A 27,373-nucleotide genomic window follows, 5' to 3' on the forward strand; every position below is an offset into this window, starting at 1 on the left:
GCAAAAACATATTGCATTCACATAATTATCTCTCCTCTCCTCACCCCCCACACCCCCAGCACATAATGTATATTCTGTAAAAAGTTCTCTCTGGAGCTCACTAGACAGACTTGTAACTGCTGGGATTATGATTTGTTGCTTGTAAGATTATGGATCACGGAGCAGTAAATCAACCAGTCAACAAATATTGCCAAGCACTGTCCCAGGTAGGGGGAATGTGGCAAACAAGACAGACAGATGTAATCTTTGTGGAGTTTAGGATTTGGAAGAGATGAGAGATATTACACAGATAATTTCAAGGATGGTAAATGCCATTAAGGAGAAAGTACAAGATGCTTTGGGAAGAGACAACAGTGGGATGTAAGATAAACACCTCTTCCTTTATTTAAATGTGCCAGGAAGATAGCTTTCTCCTGATTGTCCAGTGCTGTTTTTAGAATTTGAGTGCTTCCTCTTTTTTTTTTTTTTTTTTTTTTTTTTTTAGAAGGAGTCTCGCTCTGTTGCTCAGGCTGGAGTGCAGTGGCACGGTCTCGGCTCACTGCAACCTCTGCCTCCTGGGTTCAAGCGATTCTCCTACCTCAGCCTCCCCAGTAGCTGGGATTACAGGCACATGCCACCACGCCTGGCTAATTGTTTGTATTTTTAGTAGAGACGGGGTCTCACCATGTTGACCAGGCTAGTCTTGAACTCCTGGTCTCAAGTGATCTGCCCACCTCGGCCCCCCAAAGTGTTGGGATTACAGCTGTGAACCACCACACCAGGCCCTTTTCTTAATTCTCGTATCATATGTCTGTTTGAAGGACAAAATATGCACTGAAACTATTATAAGCTGTGATCAGAATGTTATTCAACTAATTTAAAAATCTTCATAATTCATGTAGAAAGATCAGCCTTGCCCTTAATGAAAAAGAATTCCATATTCATTTCATAGAAAATGAATTATTTAATTGGGAATTTTAATATTTTGAATATTTGCTTTAAATCTCTGTGAGTTAGTCTGTTCAAAGATCTCCAGTGAATTCTTGATTATTCCAATAAAGGGAGAACTGGCATAAATATTTATCCAGTGAGATTGGGTTCAAGTTTCTCCAAAGAACACTGGGGAAACTACCATTGGTAGAAGTGTAACAGAGTGCAGCACTTCTCAAAGTGCAGCACCTGCATCAGCAGCCTCAGCATCAGCATCACAGGGGAACTTGTTAGAAATGCACATTCTTGTAGCCCACTCTCAAACCATTAAATTAGAAACTAGAGGTGAAGCTATCAAGCTGTGTTTCAATAACCCCTTCAAGTGATTCTATACATGCTAACATTTGAAAATCACTGGCATAAGGCTTAAGATCTTGAGTCTGAAATCACACAGATCAAAATTGAACTCCTAGCTCTCCCACTTAGTAACAGTATGACTATAGATAATTTCTTTACGTCTCTATTTTCTCATCTGTAATATGAGCACAGTAATAACTGTCTAACTTCTAAGTCTGATGTAAGAACTAGATGAAGCAATGCTTATAAAGTAAGCACAGTAAGTGCTTAAAAAGTATTAGCGGTTATTTTAAATGAAGTTTTAGCCAATTTTCATCTATGCAGCTGGACTAACGGGAGTTACTGACCTTGTTTACTTGCAGGGAAAAACGGAACTAAATTTATTTCTAAGGTGAAATCATGTTTATGTCGACAGTCACTATCAAAACCTATTCAGGCATCAGAGTGAGCAATGTACTTCGAAGACTTAGAAAAACCTCAAAACTAAGATATATAATCAAGAGATATCCTTCAGCTGCCATACTGGGAACACTGGGTTAAAAAGCCGCTCTCAGGCTAGGTTTTCAGGCTTCACTATCGGGGATAGGTTTGACCTAGACCACATCTGTGACGTTTGCCTGGGACTCGAGATGAGATTTTGTTGCTTTGTCAACTCAGCTGATACCTGTCTCCTTAGAGCTCTTTATCTGAACCTTTCCTAAGACACCGATCATCTCTGCCATGTACTGTGTTATTTATGGCCATGCCATTACTCCCCCAGCTAGATGCCACCTTCTTGGGATGGGGCCCAAAGCCTCGTCATCTTCATGTCTCCCTCGCTCCTGTCATCAATGTCTAGTCCCTGAGAGAGGACTGATGTTTTTGGAATGAATAAACGAGTGAAAGCATGTTTTTAAACCTAAACGCAAAGCTGAAATAATTTACTTCATACTCTTACCACGGTAAACACTCACTGTAAGAAGAGAGACAAGCTGTCTTTTCCAAAAGTGAAATTTGATCCTTATCATGACCTAGAAAGGCAATGGATGCAAGTGGATTTTACCTCCTAAACTGGCAAATTGCATGTGCTGTTCTTATTAAGCCCTGAGCCATTTCAGGCCAGGACCATGGAAATATACTTACCTGCATTTCTATGATCCTAATAATCTCTTAGGACCATGGAAATATACTCACCTGCAAAAAGGATGGCATTTCCTTGCCTCCTTATATCTTAAAAGTATCAAGAGAGTCAACAGAAATTAAATTAATTTTTATATTTTAGGGTATACAGCAGCATGTTGCACCTAAGAGATAATTTTTTTGAGTAAATGAATTCTAAAAAAGTACTGCAAAGCACTTAACTTGGCATAGTAAGAAGAAAATAATCAAGCAAATATAATAAGATTATTTATTTATCACTTTCATATTAGATTCTAGACATTTCAGCTCTCTTTCTTACCCACGTTGGAAGGCTGAGTGCAGAATCTGAGAGGTAAGAATTAGAAAGTCCAAAAGAGGAAAGAGTTTACATCAGAAGCTCATCTTCCCTTTCCCAGGGAGGCTGCTCAGAGGCCAGTGGAAGTGTCTTGCTTAAAAAGTTTCTATTGGCAGCACAGTGTGTTTTCAATAATAATTCTGGTCATTCTTTAAATTCTGCCTAATGTTATTTTTCTTAATTTAATTTTTTTGAATAGGTGTTACATTGATATTGTTCAAAAATTTTAAAAAGGCATCTAGTAGAAAATCTTCCTCACACTCGTATTCCCCATCTACCTAGCTCACCCATCCATCATGCCCTGTCCGTAAATAAACACTGTGGTTAGTTTTTTTATGTGTCCTTCCAGAGTTTCTTCATGTTCATGCAAGTGAACACAGACTGTATACATATTTTTATTTTCCTACCCTTCTAACGACAAGAGGTAACATACTGTACCAATTATTGTATACTTTGCCTTTATTACTGGATACATCTTAAAGATTTTCCAATATCAGTGCATGAAAAATTTATTTTCGTTGTATCTGCATAATAATATTCAGTTATAAGAATATATGTATTTACTTTATTGATGATGATTTAGATTACTTCCTATTTTGACACTAGAATCATTGCTGTAATAAATAGTTTTGTAAATAGTGCTACATATTATCAAGGAACAGTTTTAACTCGCTATCTGTAAATTTAGGAAAATTAACGATATTAGGCAAAACAAACAAAAATGATACCAATATTCTAAAAAAGTATTAATATTTCAATTATTTGATTTAATTATTCTGTCTAATACTCTGCCCAAATCTTCTTATTCACATACTTAATATATCACAACATATAAGCACAGGTAAAATTATTAGAGAAAATGTCAGCATCACAAGGTTTCTGATGGACCATATTGAAAATTGTTTTCTCTCTGTGGTCTACGCTGTGTGCTATTTACTCCACACATGACTTTACTCTTGATTTAAAAGAAATCTCCCCCCTCCAAATGTTTCTCCTGAGTTTTCCAATATTTCTGTTTTTGGCACTAATATTCACTCAATTGCTCAAGTCAAAAAGCCTCGCAAGTATCCCAAGTTCTCTTTTTTCCTTACCTGCAATATCCAATCCATCAGCAGAGTCAACAAATCTTGAATGCGACCACTTCTCGCTACCACCACTGCTGCTACCCTACTCTCATCTCTCACCTGGACTCCTCTTGCTGCTGGCCTGTTTCCATCTGACCCCACAGTGCTCTCCTTAACAACCAGAGGAAAAGCCAAATCAGATTACATCAGTGTCCTTGGACCAGCCAGCCAAGATCGGATCCTACTTCCTCATTCATCCTGGAGTCAGAACCCCCTCCTGCCCAGCCACACTTGCTGTTCTTGGAACTTACTAAGGCTTGTTCCCAACTCAAAGCTTTGCAGTTGCCGTCCCTTCTGCTTTCCACCAGAACTCCTCGACCACTTTTCATAGTCGGGTCTCAATTCAAGCATCACCTCCTCAGATGGGCCTCCTGATTACATCATCCAAAATAGTCCCTCCTTCGCTTTATCTTGTGCTAATTCTGTTCAAAGTCCCTCTATCCCTTTATCTTGTGCTAATTCTGTGCAAAGGACTTATCACCAACTATGGGTCTTTTTCTGTGTTTGCTGTTGTCTCTCCCACTAGAAAGAGGCTGTTCAGGAAACCCTGGGCTTTCTACACAACTGCCACATTCACAACATTTAGAGTAATGCCTGCCACATGGTAGGTGTTCAACAAATATCTGTGAAATGAATGAGTAGATACAAAATAAAATATTGTTTAACTGTGTAAACTTTCTGGATAATTTTGGAAATGGGTTCAACTCATAGAAATGGTCACCATCCAAAACGATTTTTATGATTTCTGGGTAATGCCCTATTTTAGTGTGTTTAGGAAAAAAGTAATGGTGTGGACTTATGCAGATCTGGGTCTTAGTTTTGAATATATATATCCTTGGAAATTTTAAGCAAATTGCTTAAACTCTCTATAGGTTAGTTTTCTCAGTTACAAAATGAAAGTTTGAATTTTATGAGCTCAAATTATATTTTAATTATCTATTAATTAAACAAGTATTTATTGAGTATGTAGTATGTCCTAGGCATTTGGGATCATTGGTGAGCAAAACTGATACCATCACCGTAAGCCCACAGCTTAGTGAAGGAGTCAGGTTCCTCCAAATGGTGAAACGTGTGATAAAGAGAAGCACATGGTACAATGGAGCACAGACAGGGACCCTGACTAGGGTCTAGGCTGTCAGGGTAAAGACAGAGGCTTGTGGCTTGAAATCTGAAAGATGGTTCTGACTAACTAGGCAAAGAGGGGTTGGGAGTCCTGCCAGTGTAAGGGGAGTGGCATGTTCTAAGAAGGGAAACAGGCCACTGTGGCTGCCGGCAGAGAGGGATACGGAGAGGTAGGCAGGGGCTAGCCTGTGTCACTCAAAGAGTGGTATATGGACCGTGAACTGTTTGCTATCTTGTTAGGGATGAGGCGAGTATAAAAATTGGAAGTCTACATTGTAGAAATTTTTATAGCCATTTCACGAAGTAAATTTATGTTTGTTAAACTAACAATAAAATTGGGCTTGCATTTTGTGTGACTTTTTTCATTTCGTTTATTTGAAAAATTAATTGTTATTGTCTTTAGAAAATCATCAATCTGCAAGGAATTGGATATTAAAAAAACAAAACCTGCCCTTCGGCATCCTTTGTGTAGCCTTGTGAGCTAAGTTAAAGATTTTGGTTTTCATATGGTGAGAAATAGTGTAAACTGTAGCAAATGCTCATGTCACTAGCACACTAGTTTGCAGTTTAAATGGGGGAAGTTTTAGCCAATAATTTTCTTTTTTATTGTAATAGTTTATTTAACCCAACATATTGAAAAATTATCATTTCAACATGTGATCATACAATATTATTAATGAAGTGTATATTTCTGGGACTAAATCTTTGAAAGTCACTCTGTATGTTAAGCTTCCCGCACATCCCAATTCAGGCAATGCATTTGAATGCACAGGTCTTGTTTCCCCACTTTTATTTATGTTAAGGTTGATCAGTGGGTCCAGGGACTATCTGCCTGTTCTTTTCATATAATTGTTTAGCATTTGCTAACACTTCTCTTTACTTCAGTAATAGTTGAGTAAAACCAGTTTGTTCACACTTATAGGAAGCCAGATTGTGAGCCTTTGGGCGGACTTTATGCTCCTGCGTCACCAGAGCCTACTTTGTTACAGAGAGAAGCTCAATAATATTTGCCGGATTAAATTACAACCATAATTCAGAATAGCCATTCTCAACATTTTCAGCCTGTGACCCAACTGGGAACACCTGTACCCACCCCTTTTGGAGGAGGTTCCAGGAGACAAAGAGCCATTTACAAATGGCTGAGGGTGGGGACTGAGACAGTGCTAGGGCCTCTTGGGAACACACACCCTTCCCTCCCAGCTCAAGCTTCGAACAATGTGTCGAGGGGCCTTTAAAAACCATTTACAACAAGCGTTGGGTAGTGAGGGGCAGCATTTAAACAGTTGTGTATCTGAGTTACAATCTCAACTCTCCAACTGATTCTGGATTGAATTTTAAGTATTTTCCGTCATTTCCTGCAAGCAACCATCAGTTACCACTGGCAGCACAGTTCTGTGTTAGATCTAAAACTCAGTGATTCTTATAAAAACCCAGCAGTCCCTTTTGATGTGACAGAGAAAAATTGAGGGTGAAGACCTAGAGTTGGCTTATACTCATTCCGTTTTATCACATAAAGAACAAAACTACTGGAGCACAAGCCCCAGTTTTTGTGGAAGGCAATTAAATCCTAACTCTCTCCAGCAAAATCATCAAGATCCAGGCTTGAAGCCCCTCCATGCCATTACCTTTCCATACATTCTCCTTAGTCTGATGACTGAAATTTGTAAACAGCTGTCCCTGTCATTAGTGTGAGTTACTGAGAGTCCAGCTACAATTCTATCCTTCTTTTCTAACTGTTAAGTTATATCCAAAAAGGGAAACATGTCAGCCCAGTAGGGCTCACATGATAATGACTTATCCCATCAAGTCTCAATAGTCTTCGAATGGGGAAAAGTACTGGCAAGGATTACCCCAAACAAGGGATAATCCTAAGTGACATGTTTAGAAACCCTGATTTTCTTTTTTTGTCTAAAGGATTAGCTCTAGCCTCCTCAACAGTTAAAAATCAGGTTGCTTCCCTAGCTGACAGCAGGGGGCAGCAGATCAGAGTCAATTCTGTGCAAGTTGTTTCAAGGATGGAAAATCTGCGATGGAAAAATCCTCAAAGTACTTAAATCTAAATATAGAAAACCTAAAAATTGATTCCTCATTTAAAATTTATTTGACAAAAGAGGAGAGCTAAGTATAAAGAATTCTGCATTTATTTTCAGTTCATATTCTATATTACATTTATTTTACAGTTCATATTGTATTAGGTTGCATCTTGTGAAGTTGCCATTTTTTTTTTTTTGGTAAGTCAGAAGGTGTTAAATACTGGTAACTTCATAGGATCAAACTTTATAGTTTGGAGCAGAATTTAGATATAGAACTACTCTTTAAGTATACACAAAGAACAGGCACGTGTTTGCATTCAGCAAACGCCCCTGGTTCAGAGAGATGATGATGAGTCCTTGTGGACGTTAAGACCAGTTCTTGCCTAATGCACCTGCCCCTGCCTCTTCCTGAGATCATAGATAACCTTCAACTCCCATGACATCTTTTCTGAAACCAATCACATCTCCAGTGTCAGTCACTCTGTCCCCACCCATGTTTTTAAAAATCTGTCCCGGTGACCTGTGTAGACCTATGTTGCTCTTTCTGGTTCTCTTGTTGTTTATTAGACAGGACACAGCTGGGTTTAAAACCACAGGCTTCCACATATTCCCCTTCATTTCACAATCCCAATTTTGAAAACAAGGTTTTTATGTCTGAGTTGCCAAGCCTGAGTGAGTTCTTGGGCTGTTCTGTAAGTATTTTTCAAAGTGTGGTTCCTGGACCAGAAGCATCAATATCACCTAGGAACTTTTTAAAAAACAAATTCTTTGGCCCTACCCAAACCTACTGAATCAGACATTCTAGATGTGGGAGTCTAGCAATATGAGCTTTGGTGATTCTGATGCATGCGGAAGTTTGAGAATAACTGCACTAGGTCATAAAACTGTGTTTCTCTTTTGACTTTTGTTTTCTGTTATCGACTGCTTTGTACACCACATTGTTTTTCTGTAGACAGTGTCTAACTTCCTTTCCAGAGGCTTAACGTTCAGTTTAATCCTAGATTAGTTACTGTACTCCTGTTATATATAAAATAACTTCCAGTTGCAAAATTCTAACTTCTTGGGATGCTGATATCACCCAGTCTGGCTTCTGCAATGCTGGTCTCTGCCCACATGCTGGAATCCATGAAACTGGCCACTGGCGTCAGTACAACTGAAGTTTGTGGTGCTCCATAAATATGCTGCTTTGCCTACCCACAGGAGTCTCTTATTGATTGGCACTACCCCTGAGACTTGTCCTGTACTATGTCTGGTCTTTCTCTAACTTACTAAGACAAAATAACCAAGTCTGGGCTTTAAATATGCCTCATGCTTTCCCGGTTGTTGAAATCATATTTGAGCAGTTAAAATAATAGGAACTGTTAGGATCTGTCATTCAAAGTGGATAATTTTACTCTAAAAGAGGTCCAAATATTTGGGGCTTTTTTGAAAGGCATTTTATGCTTGCTTAAACCTTTCATCATCTTTATCTCTGTAGCAACATGGAGGTAAAGGAAAATGCCATCTCATACAAATGTAAATTTTGAGAAAGAAACGGTATTATTTAAGCACAGTTTTCTTTCAGACAATCCCTGTTTGCTTATTTGTCCATTTCTCCACTAGATATTGAGTTCCCTGAGGAAGGAAATATTTGTCTTGTTCAGCCTTGTATTTCCCGCAGTAGCCTATAAGACAGTAGATACCTAACAAATGTTTAAGAAATGAATAAATTGAAAAAGACACACACACACACACACAAACCCACTCACATGCAGAAATAAAGGTTACATTTCTCCAACTTGTCTAGATTATTAAATGTTTTTCAAATAAAAAAATGGATTCTTTGCATTTGACCAAGATTTAAGCTGAGTGTCTATTGTTGTGTTCAAGATAGTGGGCTAGAGTTCAATTGGTGGCAGGATTGGGACCTCTGTCAATTATGGACCTGGCAAAACTACTGTCCTGAGAATGAAGATCATCATCACATCTCAGGTGGAAAATGCCTCAGAGGACATCTATTCAATCCCTTCCATTTTTTTTGGAGGAGGAAACTGAAGACCACAGAGGTGAAGTCCATTTCACAAGGTCACTGAGTTGGTTAGGGGCAGACTTGGAACAGAGAGCCCAGGATTCCTGACTTTTAATCTCTTCACAGTCGGCTTTTGAAATAGCTTTTGGCAATTATTTATAATGATAGAACCACATTGGAAAGTTTGACTTTTTCCCAAATACTTTTTTCAAGATTTTAAATATCTTAGAAAAATGACAAGATGCCTGAAGCCGTATGTTCTGATGTATTTAAATTATTCTTATCTGCTTCATTTAAGAGAAACTTGCTATAATTTTTTTTTCTAAAGAGGTTCAAAGATGCAACATTTCCAAGCTTATAAATGAAAAATTCATTAGATATAGCACAGCCCAATTAACTCCAGTGTTAACCACAGGGTTCCTGAGATGATCAGTTAAGTTCACATGTATCTAAACTCAATTTTCTTTAACTTCATTTATAATGAAAGAAATAGAAATAAAAATGAGACACCATTTTTTGTCTATCAGATTGGCAAAGATTAAAAAGTTTGACAGTGTTTTTGGAGGGCAGTTTGCTGATGGAACCAAACCTCTAAATGCATATGGCCTTCTATCACTAATTTCACTGCTAGTTATTTCTATTAGTGATAAAATTAGAAATGTGCAAAGATTTCCATGTACAAGGATATGTTTATCCTAATCTTATTTAGTCATAAAAACTAGAAGCAACATACTTGTCTATAAATAGGTAACATATCGTATACATTATGATAACCCAGTAAACAAAAATTATGCAGCTATTTAAAAAGACAAATTATATTTATATTTATGGAGACTGGAAGATCTCCAGGACATGGAAAGCAGGGGAAAAATAGGGTTCAAAACCTCAGGTATAGTATAGTCCTTTTCATATAAAGTTTGTGTGTGTGTGTGTGTGTGTGTGTGTGTGTGTGTGATTATAAAGAGACATATGCAAGAATGCCTTTCAAAATATTGACAGCAATTACCTAGGATGAATTTGAGCTGCTTTTTATTTTGCTGTTTACATTTGCTTGAGTTTCATATATGAGCAAGGATAAGCTTTAAAATTAGACCAAAAAAACCCTAAACAAAATAACCCTACCTCCCCACAAAAGATCTACCTTCATGTTTTAAACAAAATAAAGGTAAATAATGTTTTGGTATTGCCAAATTCTGCTTTATGATATTCTAAGGAATGAGTACCAGGCAAATGCATTTAAGACATTTCAAAAGCATGAGAGAGAGGATTTCAAATATTATTAGATTTGATTCTTAATTTAAAATTGGAAAAATAAAAGTTAATTTAAGTTCTATTCATGTTCTTAACTTTTTTAAAGATACCTTTGATGAAGTAATTCATGACCCCAGACTTTAAAAAGTTAATTATTCAAATTGACAAAAATTGCATATATTTATCATGTAAAACATGATGTTCTAAAATATGCATGCATTGTGGAATAGCTTCATTAAGCTAGTTAACACATGCATTACCTCATATATTAGCATTTTTGTGGTTAGAATACTTAAAAATCTACTCTCTTAGAGATTTTTGAGAATACAATACATTGTTGTAACTATAGTCCTCATGGTGTACAATAGATCTCTTGATCTCCTGAATAACTGAAATTTTGTATCCTCTGACTAACATATCCCCAACTCCTCCCCGCCCCCACCCCCAGCCTCTGGTAACCACCATCCTGCTCTCTGCTTCTATGAGTTCAACTTTTTTAGAATCCACATATAGGTGAGATCACATAGTATTTGCCTTTCTGCACCTGGCCTATTTCAGTTAACATAATGAATGACCCCTGACTTTGATTCACATATATCTTGAATTGTTTTTAGCACTGATGGCTGTTCTGGACCATGTGTGTTTATCCTGCCCATGTACCCAAGCGACTCTTGTTACCAGGAAATCGACAGCCAGTCATGGAAATGATTATGGCCACCTGCTGTGTAAGTGCTATGTGCACATGTGCCTTCTGTGCCAAAGCTATCACCCACAGCACCAGCTCATGCTGCTAATGCTGGTATTTTCTGGGGAAGCTTGTCCTAGAGGAAGTGACTGGAGATAATGGAGCAATATACAATTCTCTTTTTTTTGAGAAAACTAATTTCAATACCAGTGAAATTTCTATCGCTAAACAGCAAGCACTTTAACTGAATTTTAAAAATTCTAAAAGAAATTGGAAACTAGTCTGAAAATTGGAACTAGAAACATTGATGAAACACAAGGAACTAGAAACACTGACGAAATACAAATGGAATTTTAACCATTCTGTGTAGTTACATCAAAAGTCTTTCCTCTTCATCCTCCTCCTGTTTCAAGGTTCAGCAAGAAGGCCAGTGTTTTTGGTGACAAGTGAGCAATGGGGAGAGAAGCAGGAGCTCCATTAACATTTGTTGAATGAATGAAGTTTCACTTTAAATTAAAATTTTGCAAGCACCAGGCTCACCTGAAGAGCCTCACCCTCAGAGATTCTGATTCAGTAGGCCTTTGCAGAGTCCCCAAATTTGCTTCTAGGTAGTACTGATCTGCTGGTCTTAGGACTATCTTGAGTAGCACTGCTTTAGATTGCAGTCTGTTCCCTATGTTTGAATTTTGACCCACTCTGACATGCCCGATGGCAGGAGAACACTTCTCTAGCTGGGAAGGTTGTTCCAGGACTCAGAAAGGCCCAATAGGACACAAAGGAAGAAAGGGATATCCTCTCTGACAAGCCAGGCAGATCTGCTGAATTTGGCGTGGCGGTTGATGAGCAGCGCAAATGCTCTGGCCAGCTTGCTGTTACATCCAACCTGCACCAACTCTATCCAGATCAAGCAGGTTGGCATACAATTCATGCATATGAATAGCTGCTACTCTGGAGGATATCTTATATGTATTTTCGTAGAGTAAAATTTGCATTTACATATAGCACATTTCTGCACAAGTGGATATGGCAAGATCTATGTATATATATGGAAGGAAGATTGGAAAGATTGTGTGTACTGAACCAGGGATTAAGCTAAATGTCTGTTGAGTAAACCAGGCTATTTAGGGAAAAGAAATGGTAGTGAGAACTAGCATTTATGAAGCCTCTGTTATGTACCATGCACTAAGAACCTTCATGCACATTGTCTCAATTAATCCTTAGCACAAGTGACATGATAAGGTGGACACTGTGAACCTTACTTTGTGGATGAGGTCTCTGAGTCTCAGAGGTTAAACAACTTGCCTAGTAAAAAATGAAATTACTGAATGGCAAACCTGGAAGTTGAATTCAGTTACTGTTTTCAAAGTCTATACTCTCTCCACTTTATTTCCATTGATGCAACATGAAGCAAATAAGCATTATCTAACCAGAAAATATTAGTATGAATCTAATATCAATTTGTATTCCCTATGCCATTTATTACTCTCCTTGTTCTGGTTTTTGCTGAACACACAAAAGGGCTCAATACTAATACTCTAATTGTTTGGAAACTATCATCTCAAAAATATTGATTTCCTTATGTGGTAGCATTTGATTGAATTAATGTATTTTAAAAAGCATTTTCTTTTTACTAGCTCCATATCATAAATTAGAGATATGTGTTTATGTGCCTCCCTGTTATAAATGTTCAGATGTCAATATTAAAGCATTTTGGATAGCAAAGGACCTGATTTTGGCAGAAATAACTTGGCCATGAATAAACCCAGAAGTGAAACCAAGCTTACAAAGGCTTGTATGATCTTTTTATTATATGAGAATTAAAAAAAAAAAAGAGTTGCATGCAGTGTAGTGGCAAAGGGGCAGAGGGGCAGACTTACTCGAGTCCTAACTTACAGCATGAAACATGCTACTGTAGTCACAAAAATGATACTTTTGAATAATTTATAATAACATGGGAAAATGATACTGTGTAATGCTATGTAAAAAAGTTTCAGAATTAAAGTGTCCATGCAGTGTGACTTCAATGAAAGAAAACCATATATACATAGAAAAAAAGATTTGTAGGAGCTACAACAAAATAGTAGAAATGACCATATTGTGGGATGTGCTCATGGGTGTTTTTTGCTTTCTTTTCAAAACTTGTAAGTATTTTCCCGCTGCTTATTTTCTACCATGGGTATATTTCTGTTGTTTATTTTCTACCATGAGCATCTGGGCCCCACTGGGGCCTCCAGCCCATGTGGGATGTGCTTATGGGTTATTTTCACTTTCTTTTCAAAACTTGTATTTTTCTGCTGTTTATTTTCTACCATGAGCGTATATCACTTTAATAATGAGACATACATCTTTTTAAAGTTAATCTAGTAATTCTTCTCCTATCTATAAAAGTTTGCAGGTAGTCACAATTATTTTGGTAGTTGCGTGGTTTGAGTGTCCCTACTAAAACTCACGTTGGAACCTTAATTCCCAGGGCAGCAATGTCGCAGGTGGAATTTTTAAGAGGAGGAGCCTGATGGGAGGCATCTGGACCATGGGGCCTCCACCATCATGGGGAGCTTGATGCTATTCTTGTGATAGTGAGTTCTCACACGTGGGACTAGATTAGTTAGTGTGAGAGTGGGTTGCTATAAAGTGAAGTTCCTCCTCATTTTGGCTCTTTTTTTTTTGGCATACCCACTTTCCCTTCTGCTTCTCTGCCAGCTGCATGAGGCCCTCACCAGAAGCTGAGCAGATGCCAGCACCACGTTTCTTGGACTTCCCAGCCACCAGAGTTGTAAGCCAAATAACTCTCTTTTCTTTATAAATTATCCAGTCTCAGGTATCTTGTTATAGCAACACAAAACGAATCAAGACAGTAGCTGTCACGGCAGTACACTGTATGTTGTATGTGTGTTTCTGTCTGTATAGGTAAGAAGGAGATGGGGATAGGGTAGTGAGAGTGGTGGAGTTGAGCCAAATGATTCCTTATTGATGATATTTTTCTTCTGTCATTATTTTCAAGGGTTCTGGAATCAGATTAATATGCTGGCAATGTACTTTATTTTTCAAGATGCAATATACTAATATATGTCAGATGGGATTCATCTATGTACTTGAACATGTGGAAGAGGAAGGAATATAAGAAGTTTCTACATATGTAAGAGAAAACCTATCTCTTGGATTCTTAGAAAATAAAGTGAGTTAATAAACCCAGTAAAATAGTGCCTGGCATTTAGGAAATGTTAGCTATTATTATTTCATCAAAAGGAGCTGCTTTTAATTTTAAATTTAAGCTCCGGGTCTCATGATTTTCTCCTTTCATTACTTCTGAGTAACTTAATTCTGCTCTGTTAACTTTCCAGATAAACCTTCAATTTTCAAAGGAAACTTAGTTCTGAAAAAATGAGGCTTTTGTAGAAGGGCTGGACACAATTATGTGTAGGTACCCTAGAGAGAAAGGACAGGGCACTCTGTACCTCTCCAAGAGCCTAGTCATCCCTAGAGAGAAGGGACAGGGTGCCATGTACTTCTCCAAGAGCCTAGTCACCAAGGAGAAGAGTCAAGCAGAGCAAGGATTTATGGGGTTCTTGAGTCACCAGCCTTTCTCTGTTGCGCTCTCTTTAGCATCACCTTGAAGAGCTTAACCCTTACTCCATGGCTCTCAACACTATCTTCAGCTCTGAGATTTAGGCTGAGATTTCTGAAAAGAAAAGTAAGCAGAATACATTTGACAGCTTACATGACAGCATGAGTAACCTTTGCTACTCATTTATATTCTAGGTGTATAAAACTATTACTAAACTGAGTGAGGCTGGTGAATTATCTTGTACGAAAATGGAATCAGTGGGATATTAGAGTAGCATAATCAGTTAACACATTTATTGTGTCATATATATATGTACTGACTGATATATATATGTGTATATATATGTGTGTGTATATATATACACACACACACAAGGTGCTAAAAGAAATAAGATTAAATGTATATAATTAGAGCCTACCCTTAAGGAGCTTCAAGCCATCTTGTGTGATGGACTTTACCATGTTACAAAAGTAAAAAGTTCATATTGTTTTATATTTAGGGAAATGCAGATGAAATCCAAACAAATTGTAGAGTCTAGTTAATAGTAAGTACCAAAGGACCAAGGTTGGTTCATTGGTTGTAACAAATGTACCACAGTAATGTAAGATGTTAACAGTAGGAGAGAATGCATGCAGGGTACATGGGAACTCCGTGTATTATCTTTGTACTTTTCTGTAAATCTAAAACTACTCCAAAAAAGAAAAAAAAGTTAATGAAAAAAATAGCCTCTGTGAAGCACTGGACATTTTTGCCTGCAAGCACACTTACCATCTTTCAGCTCTGGCCTCCTTTCATGTAACCATAATAATATAATGACCAATCATCTTAATTTTATTTCTCCAGGAAAGACCAGTGTGTTCCCTAGTTCCAACTGCACAGAACTTAGGCTTTGGGGTTGCCTTTGCAGTGGATATAGGACATATGTAGCCTGATGAGGTAGAAATCAGGTCAGCTCTTTGGCTTGGGGAAAGCAGAATGTCCTAATTTTTCCTGAGTACCTGGTTGTAAGGATTTGGTAACTCTGGAACCTTAGTTCAAGATTTTGGTATTATTTGTTAGGACTACCCAATATTAAACAGGTTTTGTGCAAGTGGGACAGAAAAGAGGCAGAGAAATGTTTCTCCTGTGTGAAATGACAATGCTTTCTCCTCTCTGGGCTTCAGTTTCCTCATCTGGAAACTGGGGATCCACCAGTTCTAGCACTGCTTGGTAGCACCGCCTCTACCATCTCCACCTCTACTTCCAGCACTTCCATCAACTCCACCACCTCCTTCATCTCTACCTCCACCACCACCGTCACCACCTCCAACATCACTCTCACCAACACCATATAATTATGGAACCAGAAGCCATACTAAATATTATAAAAATGGATTCTGATGAGGTAAACATCTTAAAGGTAAAGTCTGCAGAGGTGAACATACAAAATGGGGCACACCCTCTCAAATGGAGATTCAGAGAGATAAAATTACTCATGTCATCTAGGCAAGAAATTCTTCTTTTCACCTATTAAAATGTGGGCTGGCTGAAAACCCTTTTTCCCACTAGGTTCAATGGAGTTGAGATGATAATGAAGGCACCCTGTCCATTACTAACTTATATAGATGAGAAGTTAGAAGGCATTTAATCTGTTAATCTCTTCAAAATTGTGCATCTGCACAAAAGGCCTTGAAATCCGGTTACTCTGGAGACTTAACAAGAGCTGTCTAGTATAATTAGATCAGCATGATGAATACAAACCTCTAAACTATCATTTAACACTTTGGTGGGCAAGGGAAATAGCGTGTTTAATAAAACTGTCTGCATCCATCCATTGGGGTTGGCATTATAAGGTTCATTACCATATCCACACAAAATAAGAGTTTACGGGAAAAATACCACAGAGCGACACAATGAAAAAGATAACTATTTTAAGTGAGGCAAGGGAACTCTCAACATAGACGTGCCTCAAGGAGGGGATGTGAATGTTGGCTAAAACCTGTAAATTCCTTTCTTAAAGTGTTCCAAATTTATGGATGACAACGCTTCATTTTGGAAACTGACTTTGGGCCATGCTGCATTTTTCAAATGCTTTAAGACCTGCAGCTGCTGCTTCCTGCAGGGCGTGAGACCAGTGCTGGATTGTCTTAAGCCATTAGACCCCAGTCTTAAATCTCTTCTGGAGTTCAGTGCACTGTCACTTATTGCATTAGAGGTTAAGTTCTGAGGCAGCAATTGTCAGAAGTATTTTCTTCACAAAAACAATAAAACATGAGTCCTGAAAGGATGACCTGGTCTAGTAAATGGCTCAGGGGCTGGGAAAAGACTGCATCGTGCTGCTGCAACTCTGCCTCACAAATGTATGCCATTTGAGTTCCTTCGGGAAATTCACTGCACCTAAAAACTACATTTCAGTATCCTTGTCCTGAAAATTAGACTTTCTACGTGGTCTTCATTTTTGATTGAGTAAGCATCCTTTGAAATGAAGATGCTTACTGAAGAAAACAGGTGTGATCAGCTCTGAGAAACAGGATTGATACCTCTTATAAGAAAGTGTTGGTAAAGTCTTCTCAAAATTCTTAGTCCAGTGGCTCTCAAAGTATGGTTCCTAGACCAGAAGCACCCATATACCTCAATAACTTGTCAGAAGTGCAATTTCTCTACTGAATCTAAAACTCTAGGGGGTGGGCTCTGTAATTTGTATTGATGGATATTCTTGAAGCCTTAAACTAAAGCAAGATGTTCAGAGGGTTCAGAAGAGAGGAAATAAAATAGTTAGGTCTTGGGTATTAAAGCTTCAAAGGAAGTCTGAAGCAAGTGGAAACTGGGCTTTAGGGGTAATGTATGTGTCAACTACAGATACATAGACTTCTGGGCCCGGAGGAGAACTTAGAACATACAGCCCAGTTAGGCCCCTCATTTACAAAGGGGCAAAGTCAAATGATTTGGCAATTCATATTCCTAGACTTCTTCATTACCTAGAGCAAAGTGTCTCAATTAGCATGTTTATAAGCCATAAAGAGGTTGCAGCTGTGCACTCAGGCCCCCACTGAGTGAGCAGACAGGTGTGAGTAGCCAGGACCCTTGGTGAGTATCCTGAGAAGAGCAGTTCTGGTGGTGTACGTCATGCAGAGTTGGACGACATGAACCCAGAGGAAGGCCAGAGAAAAAATGAGTTGGTATCATTTTGATCGACTTATGGTCCTATAAATGAGGGTGGCTAAAAAATAAAAGGAAAGTTATATGAAGACAGCCGAATAGTTCTCCATGAGCACATCCTAGAAATGCTGACGCGGGGGTTCCTCAGCATTACATGAGGTGCAAAATTTTAATTTTTTTTTTTTTACCAGAATTTCAGGAAGAAGGATGGACTATGTGTTGGTTCTTGTTGGGTCCTAGTCAGTGCAGGTGACCTGACCATGCTTCCTACGGACTGTGTGCAGAGGGAACAGTCAGACACAAGGAACCTGGACTTTACAGACAGGGAAGTGTGCATGGCAGCATAGCATGGATGAGGAAGGGGTGGATGAGAATGCATCTTGGAGGAGAGGAATGGGTAAAGAGAAAGAAAGAGAGGGAGAAGTGGGAAGAGAGAGAGAAAGCTGGGAAGAGAAAGAAAGAGGTGGTGAGAGAGTGAGAAGAGGGAGCAGTTACTGTGTGTGGCAGGGCAGAAGTTTAATGAGATGGAAAGAGACCTACAGAAGGCTTTTGAGAGACTTTCTGCATGAAGTGTTATGGGATCCCCTTAGTTGTCACTGTCAGGAAACTTCATTAATGGTCTACAGTTTCTTCAAAGCTTATGCCATCTGGCTACTATTTCTTTGAAATGGTACTGCATGAAGACAGAACCATGTGGGCTCCAGTTATATACTGGATATAGAATACTCTATATAGTATTAATTTCCCTCTAAAGGAACAGCAACCCATGCTCCACTTTTGCTCTGCCCGTATATTTAGAGCAAGATGTAACTCCTTAAGAACAACATGGATCCAATCCTCAGAGACTTAATTTAAGGAAATGTCTCCTTCATTTATTGAAGCTTAAATAACCCAATACATTGGTACAATAGTGTGAACTTGCTATTTTAGTCCAAAATAATGATCTTCTAGCACAAAAAGAGAAACAAGTGACCTTTTACAACATTGAGAGGTTTTAAAAATGTAAGAAATAGGAGGGGAAGAGTCTTGAGCAACCTTCCCTTTTTCCCCAAATCATTTAATGAGTGCTTAACATGTGCCAGGCATTATGGTAGGCCAGAGGTAGAAAAGATGAATAAGGTATAATCAGTGGTCTTTTACTTTCGAGAAGATTGAAATGTAACAGTAGTGGCAGACAGAGTGGATAAAATACAGTGCAAATAACAGCAAGTGATAGAAGTATGCGACGGATGGGGCACAAGATTGGAGTCATTTATTGTGTGCCAAGCTCTATTGTAAACATTTTAAAATGTGTTTATTTTATTGTGTTAAAATATACATAACATACATTTACCATTTTGCCTATTTAAACATGTACAGTTCATCAGCATTTGTATGTTCGCATTGTTGTGTGATCATCTCCACACCTTTCCCCCAACTGGAATTCTGCAGCCATTAAACAAGAAATCTTGCCCTTCCCCTCAGCTCAAAATTCTCTACGAAGCACTTCATATATATGGAACCATACAGTATTTGTCCTTTTGTGTCTGCCTTATTTCATTTACCATGATGTTATAGTAAGCATTCAACATTTGGTACTTCATGTAATTCTCAAAATAACTCTATCAGGTTGGTGGCATTTCCCCCATTTCACAGATGAAGGGACTGAGAATCAGAGAAAGTATTTGTTCAAAAGTCACAGTCAATAAATAGCACAGTGTGAATTTGAACGCCAGTATGTGCGATGCCGAAATCCAAGCTCCTAACCACAACACTGATTAACCTGGTAGAAAAGAGTGAGTAGAAAACTTTCCAATACAGCTCCTACTAGTTATAAGAATAGAGAATTTCTCACTCTGAAAATGAGATTTGGCCGGACCCAGTGGCTCATGCTTGTAATCCCAGCACTTTGGGAGGCGGAGGCAGGCGGATCATGAGGTCAGGAGTTCGAGACCAGCCTGACCAACCTAGTGAAAACCCGTCTCTACTAAAACTACAAAAATTAGCTGGGCGTGGTGGCGGGCACCTGTAATCCCAGCTACTTGGGAGGCTGAGGCAGGAGAATCGCTTGAACCCGGGAGGTGGAGGTTGCAATGAGCTGAGATCCCGCTACTGCACTCCAGCCTGGGCAACAGAGCAAGACTCCTCAAAAGAAAAGGAAAGAAAAGGAAAGAAAAGAAAGAAAATGAGATTATTTATCAGCTATTTCAAAGAAAAGGTTGGAAGAAGAGGATCTGGATCTAAGGTTGACTCTGCTTTTTACCACTGGAGGAAAAGCTGTTTCCCTCTGTATGTACTTCTAGTCTACTGAACCCTCTCAGAAACTGGCCTCCGGACTGACATTAATTGTGACAGCACTTTTTGTATCCGCTCCCAAGAAGCCTGGGCCTCATTTCTCCTCTGAGGGCTCCTTTTCGTGGCTGCTATTTCCGATGCTTTGATTGTTTTGAAACACTTTGCACCTGGAGCCTGAAGAGGACCACTCCGAACCCGACGCCCCTCGCCCCTCTCCCAGCTGTTCTGGAGTGGGATGTGTCCGCACTTGCCAGAGCAATGACAACACTGCGGGACCGCGGAGGCGGCTGGGCGGGGCTGGAGTCTGCGACCGCGCCCGCTGCGCGCATGCCCAAGGCCCCAGCGCTTCTGCTGGGCTGTGGCACGGGTAGGCACTCGGAGGCACGGAATCTCCTGTCTCTTGAATTCTTTGGTCCTCACCTGCCTCCCACTGCACCCGGATTCCCTCTCTCGACACAGGCGCAAGAGACAGATGGTTTCTTCCCAGGATTCTCCTTTCACTGGGACGCATACATTGAAGACAGTGGACGGGGAGAGAGCTCACCTGTCAACTGAGTCTCCCGGCTGCCCCACCCTGCTCCAGCCCTTCAAGGCCAGCTGCCTCTTGACGGGAACAGGGAGATAGCATGTGTGGTGACCTGAGCTAGAACAACCAAAGGACGCAGCTTTCAGATGGATCTTTTCTTTCTCTCTCCATTTTGTCCTTTTAGGTTACGTATAGTAGACATAATGAAAAGGCCGTATTATTTTGGCATCAGGAGGCCTGCGTTCCAATTCTAGCTCTGCTACTTATGAGCTGTGTGTCCTCCAGCAATGCAGTAATGTCCTCTGAACCTCAGTTTCCTTATCTGTAAAATGGGGATAGTAACAATACTGACATCCAGGGTCGTTGTGTGACAATCAAATTAAGTAATATATACCAAAACACTTGCAAAAGTAATGAACTATATGAGAGTTGATGATTATTGTTGTTATTATTATTATTTCTATAGTTACTTTTAGAATCCTGCTTACCTTCCTATTTATGGTAGATGAAGATTACTCTGGATGTCAAGCAAGCATCTCTATACTAGGTTAGCGCTATCATCAGCATTTGCACTGTATGAACACTATGCCCTGTATGGCCAGCAGCCACCTTGGCAGTGGGGAAACAAATCATTCCATCTCTTAGAACAGAGATTCTTATTCCTTGCATAAGTGAGTGAATTGCTCATTTGTTGTACAATGAATCACATCTACTTCTTCATTTCCTAAAATGAAATCATCTAATGAATTGGATGAATAAAGAGGAAAACTGGCTTTTAATTCATTTATCCAAAGTATTTAAATGTGTAATAATTAGCCGGCAGTAAATTATTGTGAGGAGAACAGAAACTCATGTCCAATTAGTCAAATCCTTTCCTACAGTATTTAGGTATGGAAATTCAGTTTCTGTTCACTGGAAGCTAGCTTTCTGGGAAGCTGAATGTGGTCTGCATTCTGTGTGCAAAGTTTTTTATTACCACATGGAGAATCACAATAAGACAGCAGAGGCGGTGAGCTCTAAGCACGTGACATCCGTGGCCCACTGCTGTCATTATATATGAGAGAGAAAAACAAGGCTTGAATTCTTAGATGCTTAAGTCAGACAAAGGTCTCTTGAAGGACTCAGTAACAATTCTCAACACAATGCTTAATTCTACCGATTGTGCTCCATCTCCTTTTTCCTTTCCACATCAGCTATTCAAATTCCCTGGGTAATGCAGAAGGAAGCAGGACCAGATAAGGCTTCCTGGTAAAACTGGGTAACACAAATATTGAGGACAAGTAATGCTTACTCTCAATGGGATTCTGTCAACAAACTTGCCAGAAGAATATGTCCTCCCCAAAAAATAATAACTGAAAAAGTTTATAAACTTATATTCCACTCAAATTATAATTAGAACAATTTATGAATTCAAAGCTACTTTTAAATATAGAAACAGGTCATCATGATGTCTGGGTATTTTCATCAGGAGCCATTACAAATTTTAGAGAATGGAGGGAATATATCAGAAACTTTAGAAATTTGTGTCCACAAATGTCTCTGTTGGAAGAGCAACTATTAACTCAGGTGATAGCAGACTGCTACTTTCAGAGATGCATAAAAGATGGGAGGTTTGCACTCAATCCAGCCTCCTACAAAGAGACTTTTGCTCAACAAAAATCAGTAGACACTATGGTCCCCACTAGAAAGGCTCAGGTAGTCTGGGGACTTGAGTTCAAACCCAGTCTTGGACACTCAAGCAGTTTCCTTAACCTCTCAGTCTTATAGTTCACCATTTATGGCAATGGGGATAAAAATGGCTACCTCACAAGACTGTTATGAGGAATAAACGAAATGTCTGGAAAGGTCTAACATGGCCTGGCAGAGACTAGGAGCATAATAAATGTCAGTTTCCCATTTTCATCACGTCCTCTTCCTCCAGTTCACTAAATGTCTTTTTTAAAAAACAGAATTACATTCTTTTAAACGATCTTATCACCCGTTACTGCTATACTGAGTTTATAAACCAATTCTGGTAAATCTTGTACGATTCCAATTTATGCCCATTTTAAGGCCCTTTTCAACAGTTTTCAATTGGTGTTCAAGGAAGGATTGCAAACATTTGTTGAGCACCTACAGTACATTGAAGGGTGTCCCCATGACAATTTGCAAGCTCTCTCTACACATACAGAAATAGAAATCACTGAAATGAAGTGAAATGCAAGATTACAAAACTAGTAAGCAGGTAGAATCAGGATGTTCACTCAGGTCTCTTAACATCTCCCTCTGTGTCCGCTTCACAAGGCAAGGTTGCCTGTCAATACGTTTATTTCTTGATATCAGGTTGTCATGCTGATTTTAAAGTTACATTTGAAACGAGAAAAGCTGTGCAATGCTTGCACTCAGAACTTCTGTTTTATAGTCTTCTTTGGACATAACAGAGTGAAAATTGAAGCCAATTTGCAATTGGTTCCCTTGTTATTTAATCAGATGGAGCCAAGTTTACTGTGGTCTTCATATCACATCTCTAGCAACCAGAAGAAGCTGGCAGAATGGGGATTCACAGCTTGCTCTTTCTTGCAGTGGTTGGGACAGGGTGAAATTGCCTAAATTTTAAGTACCAGGACACCAGACCTGGGACAGATTTCCTGAGTGATGACTCAGGTTTCTGAGCTGGTGTCCCTACCGAGGGAGGATATTTGGAACAGTCATTGAGAGCACATTTATTTCCTGGCTAAGATCCTTTCCCTGTCACTTAATACTGTGTGCCCTTACATAACTTTCTAAATCTCTCTAAGTCTGAATTTCCTCATCTCTTAACTCGGGTTAATGGCATCTATCACTTGAGGTCATGATAAGGGCTAAAGGCATAGTTAAAGACTTGTTAGCATGATGCCAGGCTATCTAATAAGACTGCAGTCTCCATGGGAGGTTTTGTATCTGAACAGTTCCCACGGAGGCTAGTACAGGGCATGGCACAAGCTAAAAGATCAATAAATATTTAACAGAATGGTACCTTCCATCCATGGGAAGATACTTTTCCTTGGGAGTGCTACAGAGGTTTATTCAGCTCTGTCCTCTTGGCATGGAGCTTTCTGCTTCATGGCAGCCAGTTCCTTTGCTGGACAGCTCTGATAGGAAAGTCTATGAAACATATCAGATCAAAATTCACCTCCTTTTACTTCTATCCACTAGTCTCAGTTCTTCCACTTGAGTCACGCAGTATATTTGATGCCTCTTCTCTGTGGTTGCAGAGGGAAATGGCATGAATGTTATTTTGCAAAGTTGGAAAAAGAAAGGGTAAAAGCTAGTGACTTGCAAGCCAAATTCAGTGTACAGATAGATGTGTTGATCTGCAGTACTGAATTTTTTTTTTTTTATCTGAATGTTCTAGGGGAATTCATTCTTTATTTACCTCTCCTCATGGCTCTATACTTGGCCAGCTTCACTCTGCTATGTGACCACCTCTACCATCCCCCAGCCTCACCCAAGGGCTCTGATTTTGTAATCCACAGTGAGTGGAAAGAGTTTTGAAATCAGAATAATCTGAGCTTGAGTCCAGGCTCTTGCTGGCTGTATAATATAGAGTAAGCAAACTAATTTCGGTGAATTACAGCTTTCTTAATGGTAGATGAAGTGCTCTCACTTGCCTTCCAAGATTGCTGTGAAGAATAAAGGAAATAAAGAGCCTAGAATAGTGTGGGACACAGGGCAGGGTCCAAAGAAATCTAAATTCACTGGACACCATCCCTTATCTCCCATCTGAAATGCCTTGTTTACAGGTCAAACACGGAGACTGAAGAAAGAAAAAACATAAGCGATAGAGAAGCTAGATGAGAAACTGTGTTAGAATAGAGGGGATAATGACAACAAGAAGAAAGTGAGAAGATAAGACAACCAATTCACAACGCACATGCAAATTCTTATCTCCAAGTAGAGTCACTAACAGGGTTTCAAATGGCTACTCAAAAAGCAGAAGCTCTGGTGAGGTGAGCTAGAGCCAAGTCTTCCTTCAGACTGATTAAATCAAAATCCCTGGGCGTGGGACCTAGGAAGGCATCATTATTTGGAAAAAAATCTTCACGTTATTCCAGTGTGCATCTGTGACTGAGAACCAGGAGCTAGAGGCTCTCTCATTAATAACAGCACACAGGATAATGTGAGAAAAGCTTTCAGTTACCGGAGGCAGCTTTTTCCAGTTTGGGTGGACCAACAGTCCACCTCTAAATGGTGTCAAACAGAGCTGCACTATGCATGGATTTTTTGCATTGATGGAAAGAGAAGAATCAGTGAGCAATATTTGATGTATGTTATTAACTCTGTCTGTAGCAGTGGGTATGTATTGAGTAGTCTGGCTACAAGGGGTTTCATAGTATATGAAACATGGACCCCCTACTTGGGTAATTTTCAATTGAGTGGAGGCTCATACACATTAATGAACACAGCAGACATGGAAAATCTCTCATTGAGGTATTGCAAAAGTATACTCATCTGAGAAATTGGTAGTGGCCTTTCTCAGTTCCACGGACTATGTATTTATCAATCAATTAGAAGCCAGGATCGAAATTTCCAAACACTAAAATATTCTGCAAGGAGTGTAATTAGATTCTGAAACTTAAAAGATAGCATAATGATAATATAGGTACCATTAATTGAGTAATAATTATTTTAAATGTAATAATCAAAAAAGTTTATTTTTTATTTTTTATTTTTATTTTTTGAGACAGAGTCTCGCTGTGTTGCCCTGGCTGGAGTGCAGTGGCGCTATCTCGGCTCACTGCAAGCTCTGCCTCCCAGGTTCACACCATTCTCCTGCCTCAGTCTCCTGAGGAGCTGGGACTACAGGCATCCGCCACCACGCCCGGCTAATTTTTTGTATTTTTAGTAGAGACGGGGTTTCACCATGTTAGCCAGGATGGTCTGGATCTCCTGACCTCGTGATCTGCCCGCCTTGGCCTCCCAAAGTGCTGGGATTACAGATGTGAGCCACCGTGCCCCGCCAAAATGTTACTTTTAAAGGAGAAGAAAAGTGAAGAACAAGAACAGGGACTGGATTATTTAGAACATTGTTATTAATGAGATGTTTTTTCTTAGTTAAAAGCATTACCATCTAGGAATAAACAAAATGTGTTTGACTTTCCATAATTATAAATAAATTTCATAAATTTATACTTCATAGCAAGGGGCCTGGAAGTTCAAGTTCACATTTTCATATTACAGTCTTTGCATTTGAGGCAGATACCCCCTAAAGTTATTAAATGATCAACCTTCCCCAAAGAAGCAGCAAACAAAATCCTGATCGATTCTCACCTAGCAAGCTGTCTTCCTTCTTGAAGGATTTCAGCATCTGTTTGGTTTTTGTCTAAAGTACCTTCCCAAAACAGCTCAGCTTAACTTTCTCCTGTTTGACCGTGGTCAGCAAGGTGGGAAATTATGAGGGGGAAAATTAGAATTTGGAAGTGGGCACTGACAGAGTTGTCATCTGACCAGAGAAGACGAATGAGGAGACAACTAGGAAGGCAGCATGGGAGAAATACAATTAGACCTGTGGATCCATGGAGAGAATTAGAGTTCAGCAGAATTTCCTCCCTCCAGGAGTTACCAATTCAATTCTGTAAAATTATAAATGATGCTATCACTTTCCAAACTGGGTAAGTGCATACTATATTTCTTCACTTCTCCCCAATCCCCAATCCCCACCAGCTGCTGAAAAAACAAAGTACTAGATAAACAAAAAGAATGCCTACCTTGGATTTTCTCTCTGTGGAAGCACTAGACTTGTTTATTAATCTGAAGCTTCTAAAGCTATTCATGTTCATTGTTAAAATGCAATTTTAACAGAATTGTATGAACTGGCAACTAAGAAGTTTTTTAGAGCATTTTTGCCGAAGTTGATTTTAAACACAAGCAATCAGTATATCTATATTCATGCAAAGAGACTTTAATAATATTTAGTTAATATTACATTATACCAACAGTGAGCAGATCCCATGACTAGCTTTCCCAGTTATGGTGCCATTGTGTCTCTTCTGTTTAGATGAAACACATGGTCGTATTTATAGCTGAGGCTTGGAGTGGCATTATTTCTAGTCTGATTAATTGTACACGTCTTTCTCATAGTTTAGTCAATGTTGCAATATTCTATTTTAAAAAATTGTTTTGGGAAGGATTAATGAACGGTAAAGTACAGAACTGAAAAGAAGAGTAGTTTTTTTAAAAAAAAATAGTTTTAAAAACCACTTATTATTCCAGCATCCAGAGATAATTACTACTAATATTTTAGAATGTTTCCTTAGAGTTCTTTTTGTTAAGCATCTTAACACAGTGGATCTTTCCAAGTTTTTGTCTTACCTTTGTTTTTTGCTTAGTATGTTTTAAGCACTGTTGCATGTCAGTATAAACTCTGTCAGCATGATTTTAAATTGCATGTAGTATTCCATAATATGTAAGCACTAGAAATTATTTCCCTTAAAAAATAAGACCAAGCAATTGCTCCCTTTAAAATTTAGAACCCATTAAGTATTACTTTATATAAAACATCTGGTAGAACTACACACTAAATTGCCTGTGTTCACACTGGATTGCCTTACAGAATATCATACTTTGTTTCCAAGCACAAAGAAACTGAGTGGAGACAGGTGGCCTTCTCGCCCCAGCTGCTGCCTTTTTCATGCAAAGTAAGTCTAACCAAATCCTCATGGGTAAGAGGAATAGAGAGTCTCATCTGACAAGCAGGTAAAGTCTGAAATCTTCTCGTGATTATGGACAGGTTACCTAGGGGGACAGGCATTTGTTAAAAACCTGCTATAAGCAAGAGAGTGCTAGGTGCTGGGAATATAAAAACGAATAAGATGCAGTTTCTACCTTAGGAGGGCTGGCAACATTGGCCCAGTCTGCACACCTGGGTTCAACTGGAACTCTGTCCTCA

The 27,373-nt window shown here is 39.1% G+C and overlaps 1 protein-coding gene across 23 annotated transcripts in view; it reads right to left on the bottom strand.

Annotated features, from left to right (window-relative positions):
* LOC105489960 (peroxisomal biogenesis factor 5 like) overlaps window positions 1-27,373 on the bottom strand; it is a 250,128-nt gene that overhangs the window by 141,682 nt on the left and 81,073 nt on the right. The gene's annotated exons all lie outside the window — the stretch shown is intronic.

The sequence above is a fragment of the Macaca nemestrina genome, chromosome 2 (genome assembly GCF_043159975.1).
Source record: "Macaca nemestrina isolate mMacNem1 chromosome 2, mMacNem.hap1, whole genome shotgun sequence".
Classification (NCBI taxonomy): Eukaryota; Metazoa; Chordata; class Mammalia; order Primates; family Cercopithecidae; genus Macaca; species Macaca nemestrina.